The sequence below is a fragment of the Lagenorhynchus albirostris genome, chromosome 10, assembly GCF_949774975.1.
Source record: "Lagenorhynchus albirostris chromosome 10, mLagAlb1.1, whole genome shotgun sequence".
NCBI lineage: Eukaryota > Metazoa > Chordata > Mammalia > Artiodactyla > Delphinidae > Lagenorhynchus > Lagenorhynchus albirostris.
This window is the reverse complement of record NC_083104.1, coordinates 55,781,234-55,806,093: the sequence shown is the minus strand read 5'-3', so window position 1 is coordinate 55,806,093 and position 24,860 is coordinate 55,781,234. Positions and strand designations below refer to the sequence as shown.

The 24,860-nt window shown below is 38.7% G+C and overlaps 2 protein-coding genes across 3 annotated transcripts in view; one reads left to right on the top strand and one right to left on the bottom strand.

The window, feature by feature from the left end:
* AZI2 (5-azacytidine induced 2) overlaps nt 1-3,996 on the bottom strand; it is a 36,707-nt gene extending 32,711 nt beyond the window's left edge. The window contains exon 1 of one of the 2 annotated variants that reach the window (XM_060162491.1): nt 3,447-3,996. The gene's annotated coding sequence lies outside the window, so the exon portion shown is untranslated. The remainder of the gene's footprint in view (nt 1-3,446) is intronic. The other variant, XM_060162492.1, reaches the window with a different exon arrangement.
* Nucleotides 3,997-4,095: 99 nt separating this feature from the next.
* The window catches only part of ZCWPW2 (zinc finger CW-type and PWWP domain containing 2), a 138,952-nt gene continuing 118,187 nt past the window's right edge, over nt 4,096-24,860 (top strand). The window contains exon 1 of the mRNA XM_060162494.1: nt 4,096-4,168. The gene's annotated coding sequence lies outside the window, so the exon portion shown is untranslated. The remainder of the gene's footprint in view (nt 4,169-24,860) is intronic.

Below are 24,860 nucleotides of genomic sequence, written 5' to 3'. Positions count from 1 at the left end.
TAAAATCGCCCACTCCTTCCCCTTAAATAAGACATCTCGATGGGTTAATGACTAATCAGCCCATGCTTACACATAACTGAGATTCCATACATTTGGTATTTTTTATTTTTTTGGGGGGGCCTGCACAGACTCAGCTATGACCTTAAAAGGTCTCGTCACAGTCAAGCAAATTGTAGCTGGACTTGTATGTATTTTTTATTTGACTAGCACAACCAACATGTGCAATTAAATTAATGGTTACAGGACACAGTACTCCATTATTCCCCCCAGGCTCAAAAAACTGTATCTCGTAGTGGATCAAACCCCCCTTACCCCCTACAAAACTAACCATCTGCTTAGATATTCACCACCCCCCTAGACAGCTTCGTCCCTAGATCTACGAACAATTTTTTTCATAAATCAATACTAAATCTGATACAAGCCCCATAATGAAATTATACGAACATCTTTTACACCCCATGGGTTAATGTAGCTTAAATTTTTTCATAAAGCAAGACACTGAAAATGTCTAGATGGGCTTCGCCAGCCCCATCAACATAAAGGTTTGGTCCCAGCCTTACTATTAATTCTTAACAGACTTACACATGCAAGCATCCACATCCTGGTGAGAATGCCCTCCAAATCACAAAGATCAAAAGGAGCGGGTATCAAGCACGCTACACTAGCAGCTCACAACATCTTGCTTAGCCACACCCCCACGGGACACAGCAGTGATAAAAATTAAGCCATGAACTAAAGTTTGACTAAGTCATGTTAACTAGGGTTGGTAAACTTCGTGCCAGCCACCGTGGTCATACGACTGACCCAAATTAATAGAGACACGGCGTAAAGAGTGTTAAGGAATCATACAAAATAAAGTCAAATCCTACTGTAACTGTAACTGTAAAAAGCCATAATTAAAACTAAGCTAAACCACGAAAGTGACTTTAGTACAATCTGAGTACACGACAACTAAGACCCAAACTGGGATTAGATACTCCACTATGCTGAGTCGTAAACTAAATAGTCACAAAACAAGACTATTCGCCAGAGTACTACTGGCAACAGCCTAAAACTCAAAGGACTTGGCGGTGCTTCATATCTCTCTAGAGGAGCCTGTTCTGTAACCGATAAACCCCGATTAACCTCACCAACCCTTGCTACTTCAGGCTATATACTGCCATCTTCAGCAAACCCTAAAAGGGAGCGAAAGTAAGCATAACTACCATACATAAAAACGTTAGGTCAAGGTGTAACCTATGGGATGGGAAGAAATGGGCTACATTTTCTATATTAAGAACACCCCTTATATCCACACGAAAGTTTTTATGAAATCTAAAAACTAAAGGAGGATTTAGTAGTAAATTAAGAAGAGTGCTTAATTGAATAAGGCCATGAAGCACGCACACACCGCCCGTCACCCTCCTCAAGTATCACAGCAAAGCCCCAGCTCACTAACCCATGCTAAGCAACTATACGAGAGGAGACAAGTTGTAACAAGGTAAGCATACTGGAAAGTGTGCTTGGACAAAACAAGATATAGCTTAAACAAAGCATCTAGTTTACACCTAGAAGATTCCACGATCCGTGTATATCTTGAACCATACCTAGCCCATAGCCCCTCCCACCGCTACTACCATAAACTAATCAAATAAAACATTCACCATACATCTAAAGTATAGTAGATAGAAATTTAATCACCAATGGCGCTATAGAGAAAGTACCGTAAGGGAAAGATGAAAGAAATATTAAAATTAAAAAAAAAGCAAAGCTTACCCTGGCTACGGAATCGTAAGACTCTTTCTGGGTTAGCACAGGTATGAAAGGCAGTCTACTTCTTTTCATTCCTTTCATAAATAATACATCTCAATGCAACTGAGCATCTTCACACACTAAATGTTACTAGTATTAGTGTTATTTATTCTCTAATAGAGATATGACAACTGTATTTTAATCCAAAATATAGGTACCAAAAGAAAGAGAAAAAATTAAATTACACTGGTTTCATTACTTCAAGAATTATGAAGTACTTCCATCAAATCATCTTATTTAATAATCATGACAATGCTTTGTGCTGGCATGTCAGGCAGTGTGCTTTGACTTTTAGGGGAACTAGCTCATTTGTTCTCCATAACAATTCATTAAATCTACATAAGACCTACGAGGTGAGCACGAATTTCCTTATATCACAGATGGAGCAATTAAAACAGTGGGAGCGGGCTTCCCAGGTGGCGCAGTGGTTGAGAGTCCGCCTGCCGATTCAGGGGACAGGGGTTCGTGCCCCGGTCCGGGAAGATCCCACACGCCGCGGAGCGGCTGGGCCCGTGAGCCATGGCCGCTGAGCCTGCGCATCCAGAGCCTGTGCTCCGTAACGGGAAAGGCCACAACAGTGAGAGGCCCGCGTACAGCAAAAAAAAAAAAACAAAGTGGGAGCCAGTAATGAAAAAATGGCTAGCTGACTCTAGAGCTGCAAACTCTTGGAAACTATGCTTTGATGCCTTGTAGAGAAAGATTATTCCCATTTTAGAGATAGGGAAAATGAATTTTGGTTTCTTAGGCAGCGTCAAGTGAGTGGTAAATTCAGCACTCAGATTCTGAGTTAATGTTCTGACTTAATCCAGTGCATTTCCCATTTCACTACAATGTCTCTTTAACATTAAAACCTTACACTTGTGTACAACTTTCCATCTTAGAAAAACATAGCATTAAAATTTAACAACCCTGTGAAGGATGTACCATTCGTAACTTACAGACGATGTAAGGAGTGATCACAACAGGTTGGTAAATTAGACACGGTAAGTTTAGATAACTGTAATGTAAACCATGTCTTGAGATCTTATTCAGTCAAATTTAAAGCTCTAAAAGTAAGAAAGCAAGCGTCTTCTATGTTTAAGAGGCAAGGATCAATTTCAATCCTAGTAGGTTGTCTTTGATCATCTCAGCACATCTCCAATATATCCTGGAGCAGTTTGTTTTCATCTGTATTACAGTTTCTGTATTTTCTCTCACTATAAGTATCTGAGTTCCTTGTTTGTAGGGACGAGGGACTCAGCCTACCTGGCATGTAGTAGCCACTCAACAAATGATGGAAAACCATCCTGAAAAAACCTAACATTACTGTTAGCCCTCGGTGATGTACAGGGGTCGATTTACATCACCCCAAACAGGACCGTCCTAACCATACGCCCCTCTTTGGTATCCGATTTAAATGCAGCCCCAATGAATGAAATAAAACTGCAGGCGCCACGGTAAACCAGAGCACGGTAAGAAAACAAGCACTAGGGAGAACCGAGGACCAAGCGGGGCCCGACCCGGCTCGCGCGAGTAGACGCGGTCGAGGATGCCGGGCGGGCCGCTCCCTGGTCCAAGGTCTGGAGAAATGACGCGTCTCTCCGCACCGGCGACAGCAGCAGAGGGTGGTCCCGGCACCGCCCGCGCCCCCGGGCCGGCCAAAGCGGGTCACTCACCCCGAACACAGGCTCCGTGGGGCCGCCCCCAGGGCCGCCGAGTTTCTATTCCCCAGCGTTTGGAAACGGACCAAAAACAAACCGGGTCGCTAGGGGTCACCGCGGGCTTCCTGTTTCCTCAAAGACAGCGCCGCTTCCCCGGCAAAGGCAGCCGCTCCGGGAACGCCGCGGAGGGACTCCCATTTCTCCCGCCTCGGTGGCGCCAGGGCCGGCGCCGCCGGCCAGTCGGCTACAGCCCGGGAGGCTCTGGAAGGAGGGCCGAGCCAAGGCCGAAGGCCGAGCCACCGCCGGAGAAGGCCGGTTACCCGGCCCTGTCAGCGCCCGCCCTAGCCCCGCGCCGCACAGGGGGAGCGCAGCAACGGGGCTGCCCAGGAGGGCGTCCTACTCACGACCGGAAACGGGGCCTCCAGTAATCCACGGCTCGGAGCCTGGGCCGCGCAAGCAAACCGGAAGTCATGCCAGAGGAAGATGGGAGGGCGTTCGCCAAGCCAGTGCTGGGGCTGGGTGGGGGAAAAGTGCGCAGAAAAGGAGGGCGCAGCGTACTACGCGCCCCGTGAGCCTCCGCCGCCGGGTGGGCGGGGCCGGGGCGTGCTACGTGTCGTGAGCATACGCAGCAGGGTGGGCGGGGCCGCGGCGTACTACGTGTATAGTGAGCTCCCGCGACTGGACTGGCGCGGCCCCGGCGACGCGGGAGGCGGAGGCGGAGGCGGTGCGCCAGTGTGGTAAGACGTATCCGCCTTGGCGGAGGTTGAGTCGCTGGCCTTCTACAGCGCCGTCTTTTTCCCTCAGCGTCCGCTTGGGGGTCCCCGAACGTTGTAGCGCGTGTTGGCTCCGCATAGTAGCGCTCTTGTGGATTTCTAGTTCCGTGGCCGGGAACTGGGGACCCGTGACGATTCGCGCCTGCGGGGGAGCTGTTAACAACCCGACGTTTCGGGGCGTTGCTCCGGGTCCCCTAGTTATTCCGCACACAGCTCTTGTTAACATTGTGGAAGCTGTTGACTTCGGAGGGTGTACTCGGCTCAGAGGATGGACAGGCCTGAGCTGTGGGGTCACGAGTAGTTGAGTTGGGGGCCGTCCTTGGAGGTCGCAGGCAGACGGAACCCCTCCAGCTGTAGGCCTATTTTTGATTAAACGAATAAAGGAGAAAATGGTTAATTATAGGGCATTTATCCTTACTGACTGCCAGTTAGCAACAGTGATACTCCTCCCCAGCCCTTTCGACTAAGGACTTAAATATTGTTGGAGTCAGTGTTATGTTGGAAGATGTTTCTGCATCAATTTTTTAAAAAAATTAATTTTATTTATTTATTTTTGGCTACGTTGGGTCTTCGTTGTTGCATCTGGGCTTTCTCTAGTTGCGGCGAGCGGGGGCAACTCTTCGTTGCGGTGCGCGGGCTTCTCATTTCGGTGGCTTCTCTTGTTGCGGAGCACGGGCTCTAGGTGCGTGGGCTTCAGTAGTTGTGGCACTCAGGCTCAGTAGCTGTGGCTCTTGGGCTCTAGAGTGCAGGCTCGGTAGTTGTGGTGCCCAGGCTTAGTTGCTCCGCGGCATATGGGATCTTCCCAGACCAGGGCTTGAGCCCGTGTCCCCTGCATTGGCAGGTGGATTCTTAACCACTGTGCCACCAGCGAAGCCCCGCATCGCAGTTCTAATTCATCAACCAACAGTCAGCTCATCAAGGATGGATTCGGCTCTAGGGTTTACTTTAAAATATTTTTCTGTTGTTGTTAAGCCTCTCATTTTGCTTTAGATTTAAGTGAAAATTCACAGCTGTTATGAGCAAAGAGCACAACTTAAAGTTGACATGACATTTAAAAAGTACTTTAAAATCTGTATTAATGTAATCATTTAGAAAGATCCATTCACTTCAGTTTATCAGGCTGGGACGTAAGAGCAGTGTTTTTAATATTTTGGACAAGAATCTTTTTTCGATTGGCTTGGTAATGCGCTTTACAGAATAAAAGCAAACCACCAAGAGGTATATTTTGCCTAGTTTTTGAAGAATGCTAACAAAATCGGTTGAGGCACCCCAAAATCATCAAAAGTAAAACGATAATCTGGTTTCTGATTTGTAGATCTAGAAATGTTGAATCTTTACTCACAATTTAGAATAATTTGAGCCTTGTTGAAAAAGAAGGAAAATTCATTTTTATCTTTTCTCTCTGAGTAAATAAGATGACTTAGCTCAGTATTTTACTATATGTGATCAGTCTGTTTTCGTTTTAATAATACACACTTCCCTATTATAATAATGAAAAAAAGTGGGTCTTATTAACAATACTATTTGCTTATTCAGAATGCATAAGCCTATCAATTTAGTCAAGTAAAACATCCTAATTTTTTTTTGCCAGGGAATGGGGGCGGGGAGAGTCATACCCACGGTAGGTTATGACAAAATGTAATACAGATATTTGTTAAATTGAGCTGAAATGGTCACTTTCTATCCACTCATGCATCCGCTTTAATTAAGTTTAGCAAATAAATTATTAAAGAAAACTTGCCACACTTATGCTTTGTTATAAGCAGAAGTTGAAGTTTTATTACAATCTTGCTGTAAGGAAAAAGACCTCCGATAAGTCAAATAAAAGATACAGTCTTGGTAGGGACATTTTATGGGAAAAGAAAATGGTTAGATAATTATCATTAAAGTAGATAACAGAAAGAAAGGAATTTGGGGGACGTTAGACTCTTAACTAATAGTCAATTGCTTAGGTGAGTGGATGGTTTTCCAGAGCAAATCTTAATTCTATTAAAGTTTATTGGAAGGTTGCTTAGGCTTTTTTTTCAGGAATGTTCATTTCACCGCAAGAGAGGAGTTGTGAATTACAGTCATCCAAAAAAGCATCTGTACCGGCCAGGTTTGGGACAATTTTTTTTAAACCATTATTACATCTTCTATAACTACAAATGAAGTCTGAAATTTTCAAAACGATTCAGGTCTTTATAAACATATACTTGACACAAGGCACTTTTTAAAAGGTCCTGTTTTACAGGTTGTAGTAAACAAAAAAATAGGTAACACAAGATATTCTCCCCCACCCTGTCCCGCCTTCTCCCATCCTCTCACCAAGGTCCTGATAATTTCCATCAGGAGCTGCTCCTGAAGCATAGAGTGAGGACTGGCTTCAGTGAGATTCCCTTTACCCTGGGGTAGGTTGGATTCCAAAACAATATCTGAACAAAGAATATAGGCCCTGGCACAACTCTTGACTGTGGCTCAGCCTCCTTCTGTTTTTAGGCAACTGTGCATCATTAGAGCTGCTTCAAACCTTATTTTTTGTTTAATTAGGCACTATGTTAAAACAATGAAAAAAAGTGCTGTTGTGTTTTGTTTTTTTAGTGGGAGCTATATATTTCTAAGCTGTGACGAATATTTACTGTTAGAGGAAAGAGAATACATCTTTTGAGGAAAATTTGTAAAGCGAATTTTGGGTTAGTGATTTAAATTTTATATTAGTTTAATTTGATTAAATCATACCATCCTAGAGATCATGTTTTCTGTGTCTCTACCCTGTGTTTTGTGAGTACTGTGTACGTGTGGCTCTGCGGTGTCAGCAGGACAGAATTAAGATGTCAAAACCTTTAAGTTGAAATAGCAATGTCACTTTTCATATTAAAATCAGCTTCAATGTCATTTTGTCCATTAATGTCTTAAAAGCATTCTTCCTCTCTTCTCCCCCACCTATCACATGTCCAGGTTAAAAGCCTTAGGGTAAGGGAATGGTTTCAGTGGCAGAGATACAAAACAGATTCAAAAATACTACCAATAATGAAAAATCTGGTATCTGAGCCTACATAGTCTGTTTTCCTTCTTTCCTCCCATACCTGGTTGCTCATACTGCTACCCCCCCCAACCAAAACACATACACACACACACACACAGAATGTCGTGAATTGCAGAATCAAAGTTCATGATTTCTGTTACACTGTGTATCTGAATCTGTAAATATGCCTGAAGCAGCAGGCAAACTGGGCGTCATGGATCCCTAACCCTTAACCTTGGAAAGTACATGAAGGCTTTCCAGGGGGTTATGTAAATGATAGTTTAAGGGTATTAATTTTCACGCTGTTTACTTGCATGTTTCTTTCCTAAAATTGATCTACCTCAGAGTGTGCCTAAACCAGGGCAGCTTTCCCCTTTCCTCTTTTGTAATTGTCCCTCTCCCACTCTACAATTAAAGCAATACATTTAATCTGACCTAAGTCTTGTTAGAAAGTAAATGATTCTAATAACTGGGTAGCTAATTGTTTCACAAGAGTAGTAATTTCCAATGGCTTTTGAAAATGCTTCAGAAAAACTCAATTGAGTTGTCAGCTGATCATTAAAAATAATTTTATGACATACCCCATGTGGTTTTTGATACATAATTTAGTAGTTCAGAAGAATGATTATTGATATAACCAGAAATCCTTCTGCTCCCAAATATTTGGAATGGAAGAACACAAAATGTAAGAATAGGATCAGCTTGAACCCTGTTTCTTCCTAACAACAAATAATATTCATTCTGATACATGACCTAAATGGGGGGAGAAGGTGCTATCCATTTCTGTATGAGATGCATTTCCAATAAAACTGACTTACAATATTTTATAATGATCATAATTTATATTGAGTTTCTCATTTGATCAGTAGTGCTCTAGTAAATTAATGATAACAATACTGATGACAATTTTTAAAATTTATGTTCTCAGGAATTTTAAAATATACTCTTTTGTGTAGAGAAATATGATCAATTTAAAGTATTTTCAAGCACTAAAATATGTTGCGATAAGCTTGTGTGGGGGAAGTGAGATAATATGAATTCAAGGAGAAAAGGAATAATATCAGTTTCCTAACTGTGGAAGGAGATCTTGTTCATGTGCTTTTCAAATGCATGGGTTGATAGTAGATATCAAATTACTATGGCATTTACATTCCATTTATAAGAGGGATATATCCTACTGTCTCTAGCAGCTAGCCTTATCCTGGACAGGCAATCTGTGCTTCATAATAACTTTGTGACTTGAAATGTTTGTAGTCAGTAGGAATTAGCTTCTGACAGCTTTCATTTTTTAAAAAATAAACATGAATGTCATAACTGTATGCATAGAAACTAAATGCAGTGACTTTCTTTTGGAAACATATGTAGGTGAAGAAAAATTTAATAGTCTTAGAAAGCCTTTGATGTAAGGAGTAGGGAGAAGAAATATGAGAAGAGCTAACAGAAGACCAGCAGCAGAGACCCCAGGATGGTGTTGGAAGATTGTACAGAGAAGGAAAAAAGATCCAGTAAGGGGAATTCTACACTTCTTCCTAAATGAAATAAGAGCAACCCTTCTCTGAGGCTTGATACTTACACTCTTACTATCTGAGATATGAATTAATTAGTTTATTCAATACTTAACAAATATTCATTCAGAACGTACCATGTGTCATTGTTTTAGGCACTGAGATGAAACGGGCAAAATAGCTTTTTAATGTATAAAGAAGTAAAATCTATCACAGAGAAGTCAGTCACATAGACAAGACCTATGTGAAATTTAACATGATGAGAAATTACTTCCCATTAATTTTTTTTCATGACAGTTTCTATATATGCCTATGAAGAAAATAAACTTTTTCCCCTGTTTAAAATGGGAAGAGAGGAAGAAATAATTTTATTTTGTGACTGTCACATATACACTATAAAAACCAAGAAGATAAAGTCAGCTTTTCAGAGGAAAGACATTTTTATAAAGCTACCAAATAAACAGCAATGAAAGGATGACATTAAACTTCAGTAAGATGTATAGAAAGAAGTTAAATTATATTTTTCAAGTAGACTATGTAGCAAAAGAGAGGGAAAATTTCCAAACCCATTTCACAGCTCACATGATATAAAAGTGAAATCATTGACTTTGTAACAGTTGCAAAATTACAGACATAATTTCCAACTGTAGGTTTTTCAGTTGTCTGTGAATAGTCAGTTGATTCTTAAAATTCCAAAAACAAAAAGATGTGTGTTTTTTTTTAATTCACTTATATTTTGTTAATCATTTTCTCTTGACCGTCATTTTATGTCATTCCCTTTTGGCTTTAATAACCCCGTCCCTCTCATCCCATAGCCAGTCTGATCACCTGATTTGTAGATTTTACCATTTAGCTAATCTTTTGGATCTTTTTCATAGTCTCTACTATGCCACAGTTTCCTATCCAACTATTATAATAGTTTCCTTTAATTAGTTCTAACTTTTTGTTTTTTAGTTTCCAAGTCATTCTTTATATGGATAGCTAAATGGTCTTTTAAAAATGTAAATCTTACCATTACGTTTCTCCTCTTAAACTCCTGGAATGACTCCTTGGCTTGTTTTAAAAGTCTATTCTTAGTCTAGCCTAGCCTATTTTACCACCAGCTTCTAGAAACACTGCCAGCTCAGACATTGAAATTGGATATCTTTACTCCTTTATAAGTTTTCATTCAGTTAACCCTGATTATGATTTTAGAATATTTACTTTCTTAGATTATCATTTGACATCTTTTCTAAATTTAAAAATTCTCAGAGAATTGGGGAACTCCAGAAAAATTTTCAATATTAGTGTGAGAATTATGGCTCTACTTCTTACTTGTCCTAAAATGATATCACATTTAAAAGAGGATCCTATATCTTCAGATAATGGATACCAGCTTCAGAACATATGAAGCAAAACTAGGCAGAACTAGGAGACATGCCCACAATACTGGAAGATTTTAACAGGTTTCCCTCACTAACTCATAGAATAAAAAAAAATACATTAATGAAATAGATGATTGAATAAAATTATTAGCATCACACTCATTAGGATGGCTATTATCAGAAATAAAACCAAAATTGAAAATATTCATCTTAAAATTAATATGGAATCTCAAGGGAACTCAAATAGCCAAAACAATCTTGAGAAAGACGAACAAAGCTGGAGGCTTCCCATTTGCTGACCTCAAAACATATTACAAAGCTGCAGAATCAAAACATTGTACTGGTGTAAAGACATACATATAGACCAATGGAATAGAATGGAGAGCACAAAAAGATCCTCACATATATGATTTTCAACAGATGTGCCAAGACCATCCCATGGGGAAATGTGGTTGGAAAAACTGAATATTGGTATGCAAAACAATGAAGTTTGACCCTTATTTCACACTGGAAAAATTAAATCAAAATGGATCAAAGACCTAAATGTAACAACTAAAACTATGACACACTTAGAAGAAAAATAGGGGGAGGGCTTCATGACATTAGATTTGACAATTTCTTGGATGTGACACCAAAAGCATAGGCAACAAAAGAAAAAATAGGTAACTAAAGGTCTCTAAATCAATCACTAATAAAATGTTAAAAAATCATTATCGGGGCTTCCCTGGTGGCGCAGTGGTTGGGAGTCCACCTGCCGATGCAGGGGACACGGGTTTGTGCCCCGGTCCGGGAAGATCCCACATGCCGCAGAGCGGCTGGGCCCATGAGCCATGGCCACTGGGCCTGTGCGTCTGGAGCCTGTGCTCCGCAACGGGAGAGGCCACAACAGTGAGAGGCCCGAGTAGAGTACCGTATCTGCAGTATTAGTGGAAGAAATTTTACCTTTAAGCAAATCAGCTGTGTGATTTACATGACAATATGGCTTAGATAAAGGTCAATTGAGAATGGGCACATGTAGGGAGAAATAACTAAGCTGCTCTGAAATTAATGCTCTCCTTGTTCAACCTACTGATATAATTCTAATCTTTTTATAACAGTATTGCATTTGGTAGCCAGCCTGAAGAACTTAATTATTCTTGTTTGATCTGTTGTTTTATTCTCACAAGTCTTAATATACTGAATAATAGAAAATACTAGGATTCTTGCAGCCATCCAATATAGACATAAAGCATATAAACTGATTACTAAGGTTTAAAGTTGGCATTTAGCACAATTTATCAGATTTCTACTTATTTGTAAACTTTTTCCTGGAAACAATTTAAAGCTGCAAAAGATACCATCCTTTAAATATGCCAGTAAGCTGTTTCTTTCCATTCTATCAATACTTTGATTTCTTATTTTGGATGAAATCCATCAGTTATACTCATTATTAAAACAAAAAAAGAAAAGAAAATATTAAGCATCTTGGAGCATTTATTGAGCTAGAAGCTACCCAGCAGTGTCTGCATAAAGTAGTCCCTGAATGATAAAGATAAATTACAACTTTGCACTGATAATAGGCTCTTAAATTCCTGTTGAATTGTTAAATATAATCTAAGGTTGACATACAGGCACAAATTGGTTAATTAGGTATGAATGAACAGCAAATTTTAAATTTACATTATAGAGAAGATTAAGGAGAAATGCATTTTAAGTTTAGAAGCAAACTACCTAATCATTTGTTAAGTTGAGCACTTGAGAAAAATCATGAAGGAAAGACTAAATAGAGTGCTCTCATTCTGCATTGGTTTCTGCATATTTTAATTTTCTTATCTAACTATAAATATAGCTCATTTAAAAGCAGTCTAGAAAGGAAGTCAAACACTTATTATATGTATTTAGTGTAGCAGCACTGAAATGGGTTTTTTCATATGCTTTTTCATTTCATCATTAAAACCATCCTATGAATTATAATATTATTACCATCAACATGAACAGATGGTAAAATGATAGATTATTTAACTGATTTGCCTTAATTTTAAAATCTCATAGGAAATGAAGCCAAAATTTAAATCCAGAGCTACGATTGATATTCAACTGATACACAAACAGCCATACTAGTTTTTAAATAATTTGAATATTGTTACTATCTAGGACAGCTTTAACGCTGAAGTTCATATTATTTTCATTATCTCATAATATAAATATTCACTCAGTGCTTCTCTTTGGCAAGTATTCTTTTAAGTGCTAGGGATACACTGGTTAACAAGATAGACTGAGTTGCCAGTGGATTTTCCTTGTCTTGTAGAGGACCTCATTAAATAAACTACAATACAGTGTGTTGAGCGGCATGGAGAGGGGGTAGAGATTGCTGGGGGCACACGGTAGGGGCATTGACTCTTACTCAGTAATTTTTCAGATTGGCTTAGACATCACCTCTTCTCAGTAGCCTGACACACCCCCTACCTGGAGTCAGGTGTGCCCCATACACTTCCAAATCATTCTGCATTGGTCTCATAATAGCACTTAATGTTATTTGAGGAGAGGAATTTTGTCTTTCCTTTAGCATTATCTGGCTCATAGCAAACCCTCAAGAAGTATTTTAGAACAAAGAAAATAGAATTGAGGTCTGAAACAGCAGCAAGCAAGTGAGAGAACAGTTTTACATAAGCTTTTAGGTATTGAGGTGGGAAATGACAGAGATAATCCTTGTAATGTAGGAGGAAAGTTTATCCTTTGAGACTGAGGAGAATGGTCTGAGATTTAAAAAGGTTTAGAATAATCACTGAAGAATTGCAAGAGGAAAAAGAGAATACATAAAAAGGATAGCCTTAAAGATGTGCTGAGGCCTCATCTGAGGTTGAAGTCTCTGAATTTGTAGTGGTACCAATAGGCGTGACTACATAATATCCTCCAAGAATCAGCAGCTCAGATTCAAGACCTCGACGACCAAGGGTGTATTCCTTTGTTTTTAATTAAATTAAATTAATTTTTTATATAGCAGGTTCTTATTAGTTATCTGTTTTATACATATTAGCATATATATGTCAATCCCAATCTCCCAATTCACCCCCCCCATCACCAACCCCCTGCTTTCCCACCTTGGTGTCCATATGTTTGTTCCCTACACCTATGTCTCTATTTCTGCCTTGCATACCGGTTCATCTGTACCATTTTTCTAAATTCCACATATATGTGTTAATATACGATATTTGCTTTAATCTTTCTGACTTACTTCACTCTGTATGACAGTCTCTAGGTCCATCCATGTCTCTACAAATGTCCCAATTTGGTTCCTTTTTTTGGCTGAGTAATATTCCATTCTATATATGTACCACATCTTATTTATCCATTCGTCTGTCAGTGGGCATTTAGGTTGCTTCCATGACCTGGTTATTGTAAATAGTGCTGCAATGAATTGGGGTGCATGTGTGTTTTTTTCTTTTTCTCTTTGTTATCTTTTTTAAAATATCTTTTTTGGAGTGTAATTGCTTTACAATGTTGTGTTAGTTTCTGCTGAATAACAAACTGAATCAGCTATACATATACATATATCCCCATATCCCCTCCCTCTTGTGTCTCCCTCCCACCTCCCTATCCCACCCCTCCAGGTGGTCACAGAGCACCGAGCTGATCTCCCTGTGCTATGCAGCTGCTTCCCACTAGCTATCTATTTTACATTTGGTAGTGTATATATGTCAGTGCTACTCTTTCACTTTGTCCCAGCTTACCTTTCCCCCTCCCCATGTCCTCAAGTCCATTCTCTATGCCTGCATCTTTATTCCTGCCATACCCCTAGGTTCATCAGAAAAAAGTTTTTTTTTTTCAGATTCCATATATATGTGTTAGCATACAGTATTTGTTTTTTTCTTTCTGACTTACTTCACTCAGTATGACAAACTCTAGGTCCATCCACCTCACTACAAATAACTCAGTTTTGTTTCTTTTTATGGCTGAGTAATATTCAATTGTATATATGTGCCAAATCTTCTTTTCCGTTCATCTGCCCATGGACACTTAGGTTGCTTCCATGTCCTGGCTATTATAAACAGTGTTGCAATGAACATTGTGGTACTTGACTACTTTTGAATTATGGTTTTCTCAGGGAATATGCCCAGTAGTGGGATTGCTGGGTTGTATGGTAGTTCTATTTTTAATTTTTTAAGGAGCCTCCATACTGTTTTCCACAGTGGCTATATCAATTTACATTCCCACCAATAGTGCAGGAGGGTTCCCTTTTCTCCACATCCTCTCCAGCATTTATTGTTTGTAGATTTTTTGGTGATGGCCATTCTGACTGGTGTGAGGTAATACCTCATTGTGGTTTTGGTTTGCATTTCTCTGATGATTAGTGATGTTGAACATACTTTCATGTGTTTGTTGGCAATCTGTATATCTTCTTTGGAGAAATGTCTCTTTAGGTCTTCTGCCCATTTTTGGATTGGGTTGTTTGTTTTTTTGATATTGAGCTGCATGAGCTGCTTGAATATTTTGACGATTAATCCTTTGTCGGTTGCTTCATTTGCAAATATTTTCTCCCATTCTGAGGGTTGTCTTTTCGTCTTGTCTATGGTTTCCTTTGCTGTGCAAAAGCTTTTAAGTTTCATTCGGTTCCATTTGTTTATTTTTGTTTTTATTTCCATTTCTCTAGGAGGTGGGTCAAAAAGGATATTTCTGTGATTTATGTCAAAGAGTGTTCTTCGTATGTTTTCCTCTAAGAGGTTGACAGTGTCTGGCCTTACATTTAGGTTTTCTATCCATTTAGAGTTTATTTTTATGCATGGTGTTAGGGAGTGTTCTAATTTCATTCTTTTACATGTAGCTGTCCAGTTTTCCCAGCACCACTTACTGAATAGGCTGTCTTTTCTCCATTGTATATTCTTGCCTCCTTTATCAAAGATAAGATGACCGTATATGTGTGGGTTTTTCTCTGGGCTTTCTATCCTGTTCCATTGATCTCTATTTCTGTTCTTGTGCCAGTACCATGCTGTCTTGATTATTGTAGCTTTGTAGTATAGTCTGAAGTCAGGAAGCATGATTCCTCCAACTCCGTTTTTCTTTCTCAATATTGCTTTGACTGTTCGGGGTCTTTTGTGTTTCCATACAGATTGTGAAATTTTTTTGTTCTAGTTCTGTGAAAAATGGCATTGGTAGTTTACTAGGGATTGCATTGAACCTGTAGATTGCTTTGGGTAGTATAGTCATTTTCACAATGTTGATTCTTCCAATCTAAGAATATGGTATATCTCTCCATCTGTTTGTATCATCTTTAATTTCTTTCATCAGTGTCTTATAGTTTTCTGCATACAGGTCTTTTGTCTCCCTAGGTAGGTTTATTCCTAGGTAGTTTATTCTTTTTGTTGCAGTGGTAAATGGGAGTGTTTCCTTAATTTCTCTTCCAGATTTTTCATCATTAGTGTATAGGAATGTGATAGATTTCTGTGCATTAATTTTGTATCCTGCTACTTTACCAAATTCGTTGATTACCTCTAGTAGTTTTCTGGTAACATCTTTAGGATTTTCTATGTATAGTATCATGGCATCTGCAGACAGTGACAGTTTTACTTCTTCTTTTCCAATTTGGATGCCCTTTATTTCCTTTGCTTCTCTGATTGCTGTGGCTAAAACTTCCAAAACTAGGTTGAATAACAGTGGTGAGAGTGAGCATCCTTGTTTTGTTTCTGATTTTAGAGGAAATGGTTTCAGTTCTTCACCATTGAGAACAGTGTTGGCTGTGGGTTTGTCATATATGGCCTTTATTATGTTGAGGTAAGTTCCCTCTGTGCCTACTTTCTGGGGAGTTTTTATCATAAAATAGCTGTTGAATTTTGTCAGAAGCTTTTTCTGCATCTGTTGAGATGATCATATGGTCTTTATCCTTCAGTTTGTTAATATGGTTTATCACATTTATTGGTTTGCGAATACTGAAGAATCCTTGCATGTCTGGGGTAAGCCCCACTTGATCATGGTGAATTATCCTTTCAATGTGCTGTTGGATTCTGTTTGCTAGTATTTTGTTAAGTATTTTTGCATCTATGTTCATCAGTGATATTGGCCTGTAGTTTTCTTTTTTTGTGACATCTTTGTCTGCTTTTGGTATTAAGGTGTGGTGCCCTTGTAGAATAAAACTAAGAGTGTTCCTCCCTCTGCTATATTTTGGAAGAATTTGAGAAGTATACGTGTTAGCTCTTCTCTAATGTTTGATAGAATTCACCTGGGAAGCCTTTGGTCCTGGGCTTTCCTTTGTTGGAAGATTTTTAATCACAGTTTCAATTTCAGTGCTTGGAATTGGTCTCTTTATATTTTCTATTTCTTCATGATTCAGTCTTGGAAGATTGTGCTTTTCTAAGAATTTGTCCCTTTCTTCCAGGTTGTCCATTTTATTGGAATATAGTTTCTTGCAGTAATCCCTCATGAATCTTTGTGTTTCTGCAGTGTCAGTTGTTACTTCTCCTTTTTCATTTCTAATTCTGTTGATTTGAGTCTTCTCCCTTTTTTTCTTGATGAGTCTGGCTAGTGGTTTATCAATTTTGTTTATCTTCTCAAAGAACCAGCTTTTATTTTTAGTTTTATTGACTTTGCTATCGTTCCCTTCATTTCTTTTTCATTTATTTCTGATCTGATCTTTATGATTTCTTTCCTTCTGCTAACTTTGGGGTTTTTTTGTTCCTCTCTCTAATTGCTTTAGGTGTAAGGTTAGGTTGTTTATATGAGATTTCTTTTGTTTCCTGAGGTAGGATTTTATTACTATAAACTTCCCTCTTAGAACTGCTTTTGCTGCATCCCATAGGTTTTGGGTCATTGTGTTTTCACTGTCATTTGTTTCTATGTACTCTTGATTTCCTCTTTGATTTCTTCAGTGATCTCTTGATTATTTAGTAGCATATTATTTAGCCTCCATGTGTTTGTATATTTTACATTTTTTCCCTGTAATTGATATCTAGTCATATAGCGCTGAGGTCAGAAAAGAAACTTGATACAATTTCAATTTTTTAAAATTTACCAAGGGTTGATTTGTGACTCAAGGTACGATCTATCCTGAAGAATGTTCCTTGAGCACTTGAGAAAAAAGATTATTCTGTTGTTTTTGGATGGAATGCACTATAAACATCAATTAAATCCATCTTGTTTAATGTATCATTTAAACTTCTGTTTTCTTACTTATTTTCATTTTGGATGATCTGTCCATTGGTGAAAGTGGGGTGTTAAAGTTCCCTACTATTATTGTGTTATTGTCGATTTCCCTTTTTATGGCTATTAGCATTTGCCTTATGTATTGAGGTGCTCCTATGTTGGGTGCATAAATATTGACAATTGTTATATCTTCTTCTTGGATTGATCCCTTGATCATTATTTAGTGTCCTTCTTTGTCTCTTGTAATAGTCTTTATTTTAAAGTCTGTTTTTTCTGATATGAGATTTGCTACTCCAGCTTTCTATTGATTTCCATTTGCATAGAATACCTTTTTCCATCCCCTCACTTTCAGTCTATATTTGTCCCTAGGTCTGAAGTGGGTCTCTTGTAGACAGCATATATATTGGTCTTGTTTTTATATCCATTTAGCCAGTATTTGTTGGAGCATTTAATCCATTTATGTTTAAGATAATTATCAATATGTCTGTTCCTATTACCATTTTCTTAATTGTTTTGTGTTTGTTTTTGTAGGTCTTTTCCTTCTCTTGTGTTTCCTGCCTAGAGAAGTTCCTTTAGCATTTGTTGTAAAGCTGGTTTGGTGGTGCTGAATTCTCTCAGCTTTTGCTTGTCTGTAAAGGTTTTAATTTCTCCATCGAATCTGAATGAGATCCTTGCTGGGTAGAGTAATCTTGGTTGTAGGTTTTTCTCTTTCATCTCTTTAAATATATCCTTCCACTCCTTTCTGGCTTGCAGAGTTTCTGCTGAGAGATCAGCTGTCAACCTTATGGGGATTCCCTTATATGTTATTTGTTGTTTTTTCCTTGCTGCTTTTAATATTTTTTGTTTATATTTAATTTTTGATAGTTTGATTAATATGCGTCTTGGTGTGTTTCTCCTTGGATTTATCCTGTATGGGGCTCTCTGGACTTCCTTTTCCATGTTAGGGAAGTTTTCAACTATAATCTCCTCAAATATTTTCTCAGACCCTTTCTTTTTCTCTTCTTCTTCTGGGACTCTTAATTTGAATGTTGGTGTGTTTAATGTCCCAGAAGTCTCTGAGACTGTCTTCAATTCTTTTCATTTTTTTTCTTTATTCTGCTCTGTGGCAGTTATTTCCACTATTTTATTTTCCAGGTCACTTACCCGTTCTTCTGCCTCAGTTATTCTGCTATTGTTTTCTTTTAGAGAATTTTTAATTTCATTTATTGTGTTCATCATTGTTTGTTTGCTCTTTTTCTTGTTTGTTTGCTCTTTTTCTTTGAGGTCCTTGTTAAACGTTTCTTGTATTTTCTCTATTTGCAAGATTTTATATCATCTTTACTATCATTACTCTGTATTCTTTTTCCAGTAGACTGCCTATTTCCTCTTCATTTGTTTGGTCTGGTGGGTTTTTACCTTGCTCCTCCATCTGCTGCATATTTCTCTGTCTTTCCATTTTGCTTAACTTACTGTGTTTGGGGTCTACCTTTTGCAGCCTGCAGGTTCGTCGTTCCCTTTGTTTTTGGTGTCTGCCCACAGTGGGTACGGTTGGTTCAGTGGGTTGTGTAGGCTTCCTGGCGGAGGGGACTGGTGCCTGTGTTCTAGTAGGTGGGGCTGGATCCTGTCTTTCTGGTGGACAGGGCTGCGTCCAGTGGTGTGTTCCGGGATGTCTGTGAATTTAGTATGATTTTAGGTAGCCTCTCTGCTAATGGGTAGAGTTGTGTTCCTGTGTTGCTAGTTGTTTGGCATGGGGTGTACAGCACTGGAGCTTGCTGGTCCTTGTGTGGAACTGGGTCTTAGCATTGAGATGGAGATCTCTGGCAGAGCTCTCGTTGATTCATATTACATGGGGCTGGGAGGTCTCTGGTGGTCCAATATTCTGAACTAGGCTCTCCCACCTCAGAGGCTCAGGCGCGACAGCAGGCCAGAGCACCAGGACCCTGTCAGTCACACGGCTCAGAAGAAAAGGGAGAAAAAAATTTGTTAAATTAAAAACTATTAAAAAAAATATAGAGCAACCCAACTGATAAACAAATTCACCAGTGACAACAAGCAGTAAAAACTATACTAAGATAAACATAAAAATCAGAAACAAATCAGTCGCAGACAGCAAACCCCACGTCTACCATTGCTCCCCAAATCCACCACCTCAATTTTGGGTTGATTCGTTGTCTATTCTGGTATTCCACAGATGCAGGGTAATTCACGTTTATTGTGGGGATTTAATCTGCTGCTCCTGAGGCTGCACAGAGAAATTTCCCTTTCTCTTCTTTGTTCGCACAGCTCCTGGGGTACAGCTTTGGTTTTGGCTGTGCCTCTGCATATAGGTTGCCCTCAGGCTTCTTTTCCTGCCTGGACAGGACGGGGTTAAAGCAGCGGCTGATTAGGGGCTCTGGATCACTCCTGCCAGGGCAAAGGGAGGGATACGGTAGTTACAATTGGAATGCCGGGCGAGTCTGTGGTGGCAGAGGCTGGCGTTGACGTTGCAACAGCCTGAGGCACCCCGTGTGTTCTCCCAGGGAAGTTGTCCCTGGATCACAGGATCCTGACTGTGGCGTGTTGTACAGGCTCCCAGGGTGGGGCCTGTGGATAGTGACCTGTGCTTGCACACAGGATTCTCTGTGGCTGCAGCAGCAGCATTAGTGTTTCATGCCTGTCTCTGGGGTCTGAGCTGATAGCTACAGCTCACTCCCATCTCTGGAGCTTGTTTAGGCAGTGCTCTGCCTTCTGTGGGCAGACAGGGAAGGAATCCCCTCTCCTCTTGCACCCTGAAACAGTGGTCTCTTGCCTTAGGCAGGTCCAAAGTTTTTCCTGGACTCTCTCTCAGCCAGCTGTGGCACACTAGCCCCCTTCAGGCTGTGTTCATGCAGCCCACCCCAGTCCTCTCCCTGGGATCTCAGCTCCTCCGCCATCTTGAAGGTCCCCCACATGTGTCTTTTTGAATTATGGTTTTCTCTGGGTATATGCCCAGTAGTAGGATTGCTGGGTTATATGGTAATTCTATTTCTAGTGTTTTAAGGAACCTCCATACTGTTCTCCATAGCAGCTGTATCAATTTACATTCCCACCAACAGTGCAAGAGGGTTCCCTTTTCTCTACACCCTCTCCAGCATTTGTTGTTTTGTAGATTTTCTGATGATGCCCATTCTAACTGGTGTGAGGTGATACCTCACTGTAGTTTTGATTTGCATTTCTCTAATAATTATTGATATTGAGCAGCTTTTCATGTGCCTCTTGGTCATCTGTATGTCTTCTTTGGAGAAATGTCTATTTAGGTCTTCTGCCCATTTTTAGATTGGGTTTTTTGTTTTTTTAATATTGAGCTGCATGAGATGTTTATATATTTTGGAGATTAATCCTTAAGCCTGTATTCTCTAAGAATGCTTCTGGCCTCAACTAATTGGGAAGACAAATAGTGGTTTAAAAGGTAAAGGTTTATTTCCTCACATATCCAGAAGAGCAGGTATATAGAATGAGGGTAAGATTCCTAAAGTTAAAAACTGCAGCAACAACAACAAAAATAGCAGTTCCAGAATGTTTCTATGAGTTCTTGCCTGAATATCAACAATTGGAAATGGGTTTTCTGTTTGTCTGAAATCTTGCTTTGTACAATAAATGCTTTTTATATTAAAATTGATTGTTGAAATAAAAGTTTAGAAGGAAAATATCTCTCTGTTGTTTCCAAAACCTTTTTTTGTTTTACGCTGAATGTTACTGACACAAATGAATACTTGAACATCATTAAGGAACCCAGGACATCAAAAGAAATGATAGTATACTTTAAATGGGTGAATTCTGTAGTATGTGAATTATATCTCAAAGCTGTTAAAGCAAAAGAAACGAAGAGAAAAATGGAAACTCCCCCCCGCCCCCAAACATAGCAAAACTTTAAGAATAGAAAAATTTGACCATTTGCTGTAAAGAAGATTCTTAGGAAGTAGCTTTCTGGTATTGGGGTAGAGGATAAGGTGAATTGTATTGGATCCTAATCTTCCACCAAAATTATTAGGTAAGTCAAGTTCATTTCTTTATACCAGGCTCCATCTCTCAACCACCTGCTTAATATACATGTCATAACTTGCTCTGATCCCCCAGTGCTTTCAAGCTTTCTCTTCTGTTTACATATCTCTCAGCCCCATTCACAGGAAAGCAAAAACAACTACTCAAAGAGTTACCTAAAATTTTTTCTTCACTTCCTTACTTAATAGTTACAGTTCGGCATGCTCCAATCAGGACTTCATTCCCAGCACTAACCTAACATTGCTCTCAGATCATCAATGACTTCCATGTTTAAATCCAGTGGCAACTTCTCTGTCCTCATGACTGAAATTCCAAACAACATCTAATGCGATCAACCATTCTGTCTTTCTGGAAACATAAATGTCACTAACTTTGATCTAGTTACTTAAGCTGAAAACTTAGTAGTCAATCTTGATCCCTGTCTTTCCCTTATTCACTATAGGCAATACAGCAATGAGTCTTACCTGTTCTATCTCTAAAACATGCATGGAATAAGTCCGTTTGTCTTCAGAGCCGTATTTCTACCCAGGGCCAAAACATCATCTCCCTACTCAAATATATTCTTTATACTGTCATATATTTTAAAAATATATACTTTGTTGAACTATACCATATATACAAAAATTATAGATGAAAAGCTCAAAAATTATTACAAAGTAAATACACTCGTATAACCACATTCAGGTTAAGGATGAATCTCTTCCCCTCACATATTACCTGTCATAGTTGTCTGGACCCTACAAGAGCATTGCCAGCCCCACAGAAGCTACCTCATGGCCCCTTGACCCAAAGCTAACTGCCATTCTAACTTTTAACACCACGAATTAGTTCCACTTGTTTTAAATATATGTATGTATAGGTGTATATACACACACATGGTATCATGTAGTGTGTATTCTTATATCTGGCTTCTTTTATTCAGTATGTTTCTGAGATTCATTCAAGTTTTGTGTCTCAAGAGTTTGTTCATTCTTCTTGCTATGTAGTATTCCACTGTATGAGTATACCACATTTCATTTTTGTTCTACAGATTATAAATATTTGAATTGTTTACAGGTTTTGGGTATGAATGTTCTTGTACATATCTTGAGATAGATATAGATATTTGGTATGTATGTACTTAGAAGTATGTTCAAATTTAGTAGATAATGAAAAGCAAATTTGCAAATGATCATACTAATTGGCAACTCAACCAACTGTGTATGAGAGTTCCAGTCTGTTTATATCTTTGCCAGCACTTGGCATTGTCAGTCTTTCTAACACTGGCATTGCTGGTGTGTTGTGGTATCTCATTGTAGGTTTAATTTGCATTTCCTTTACAATTCTTAAGTTTGAGGACCTTTTCATATTTGTTGGTCATTTAGATTGCCTCTTTTTTGAAGTACCTGTTCAAGTCTGTTGGCTGTTTTTCTATTTGGTTCTCTGATTTTTTCCTAATTGATAGTAGATCTGGACAGGAAATCTTCCCTGCACTTACTGCCTGTCACACTGGCTTCATTTTTGCCCTTCAAATAGGCCAGAAATTTCCTCTTTTCAAGGCTCTTTATGGGCTGTGTCTTCAATTTTCAAGTCTCGGCCCAAACGTCATACATCCATATAAACCTTCCTTGACCAAACCTCCTCCAACACACACACCTTCCTATCGTATCACCCTATATTTCCCTTTAGTATTTATCAATATCTGACATTATTTATTGGTTTGCTTATATATACTGTCTGTTTCCCCTCTTACTGGAATTTTAACTCATGCCTGCTGTGTCTGTTTTTATTCACTGGTGTTTCCCTAGTACCTAGAACTTTTGTGCAACATGTGAGAGGTACACAGTAATTATCTGTTTAAAAAAATGAATGAGGGGCTTCCCTGGTGGCGCAGTAGTTGAGAGTCCGCCTGCCGATGCAGGGGATGCGGGTTCGTGCCCCGGTCCAGGAGGATCCCGCTTGCCGTGGAGCGGCTGGGCACATGAGCCATGGCGGCTGAGCCTGCGCATCTGGAGCCTGTGCTCCACAACGGGAGAGGCCACCACAGTGAGAGGCCTGCATGCTGCCAAAAAAAAAAAGAAAAAAAAAAAGAATGAGCAAAGGAACAAATTAATATCTAGTTTGAGGTATTGTCCATATTGTTATATTTAAAGAAAACCAGATTTTTATTCCAAAGGAATATATGTTTTTGTAGGTTATAGGTCAATTTTCTTGAACTAGGAATATTGCTTGACCCTTCTTATATACATTATAATTACATTCCTAGAGACTAAGGTTATTGAACCCTTAATTATCTTCATTTTCCAAGGTAACTGTAAAATTAGCCATTATTGGCATATTACCTGATGTAGCTTTACAATTCTAAAATTTACAAGTGTATAAAACATTTTTACAATTTAACTTTTGCAACAAGAAGTAACAATTTATCAGAAACTAAGACTTTGGGTACACAAGTGTTTACAGAGCCAATGGAGATTGAAACCATTTTTATTGAAAATTTATAGTTTGGTGGTTTATTTGGAAACCTGTTTTCATATTTTAAAAGTTCTCTAGAATTTTCAATAACTGATTTTAATTGAAAGTCTGATATATAAGCTGTAATTATGAACAAAATGTATAGAAAAATAATACTAAATCTGATAAATTAATTTTCTGCAGCAAATTTTTCTGCAGGTCGTCACCATTTTGATATATGTAGGTCTAATACTAAATACGTTTTTCAGAATGTTTATTTCGAAGATAGATAATGTTATGTTGCTAAAATATCTTTAGAAATAACTTTTAAATGTTAATTTTGTAATTTTACATTTATATTATCCCTGAATAGACCATGGAATGGACACTTGTTTACAGTATGAGAGCTGAAGCAAGAAGGCAGAGTGTTACCTTGCAAACATGCAGCAAATATTGATATTGGAGGTTACAAATAATTTATAGTGAGTAGGCAGAATTGCAAATATGGAATCTGCAAGTAATGAGGATTGATTGTATAATTATATGAAATAATACAATATTTAAATTTCCATTTAAAAACTTTGGAAGATAGAGGAGAAAACAATTCATAATTTTATCACCATAAGATTTTTATTTTCTATATTTTCTTCTACTTTTTGTCTCTGATATATATATATTTTCAAATATTGCATAGATACCTACTCTTTTTGTCTTCCACCCCAATTTACCTCTGGAAAATCTTCCTCCTCCACTGTATTTTGGGTGGGGTGGTCTCTACATCTTTCTCCAGAGATGGATATGTGACCTATGCCTAAAAATTAGCACATGATATTCACCAGCTATAGTCACTGACACTGGGATAGACATATGCCCACTTAGAACCAGTGTGATGCCCTGAGTTTTTTGTGGACTCCTGGAGAAGAGACACTCCTGGAGAAGAGACACTCCTTTCACACTGGACTTGAACTTGCTGCCATCTTCTTTCACATGGAACCTAAGACTGAACCTAATGCAGAAGGAGGCAAAGTAGAGAGACTAAGGGAAACCAAGTCCTGATGAAATCAATCCTGAATTAATCAGTTTATTTTTATAAGAATTGTCTATATTTAAGATGTATAACAAGATGTTTTGATGTACATATACATTATGAAATGGTTACTACAGTCAAGCTTATCAACATATCCATCACCTCTCATAGTTGCCTTTTGTGTGTGTGTGTGTGTGTGTGTGTGTGTGTG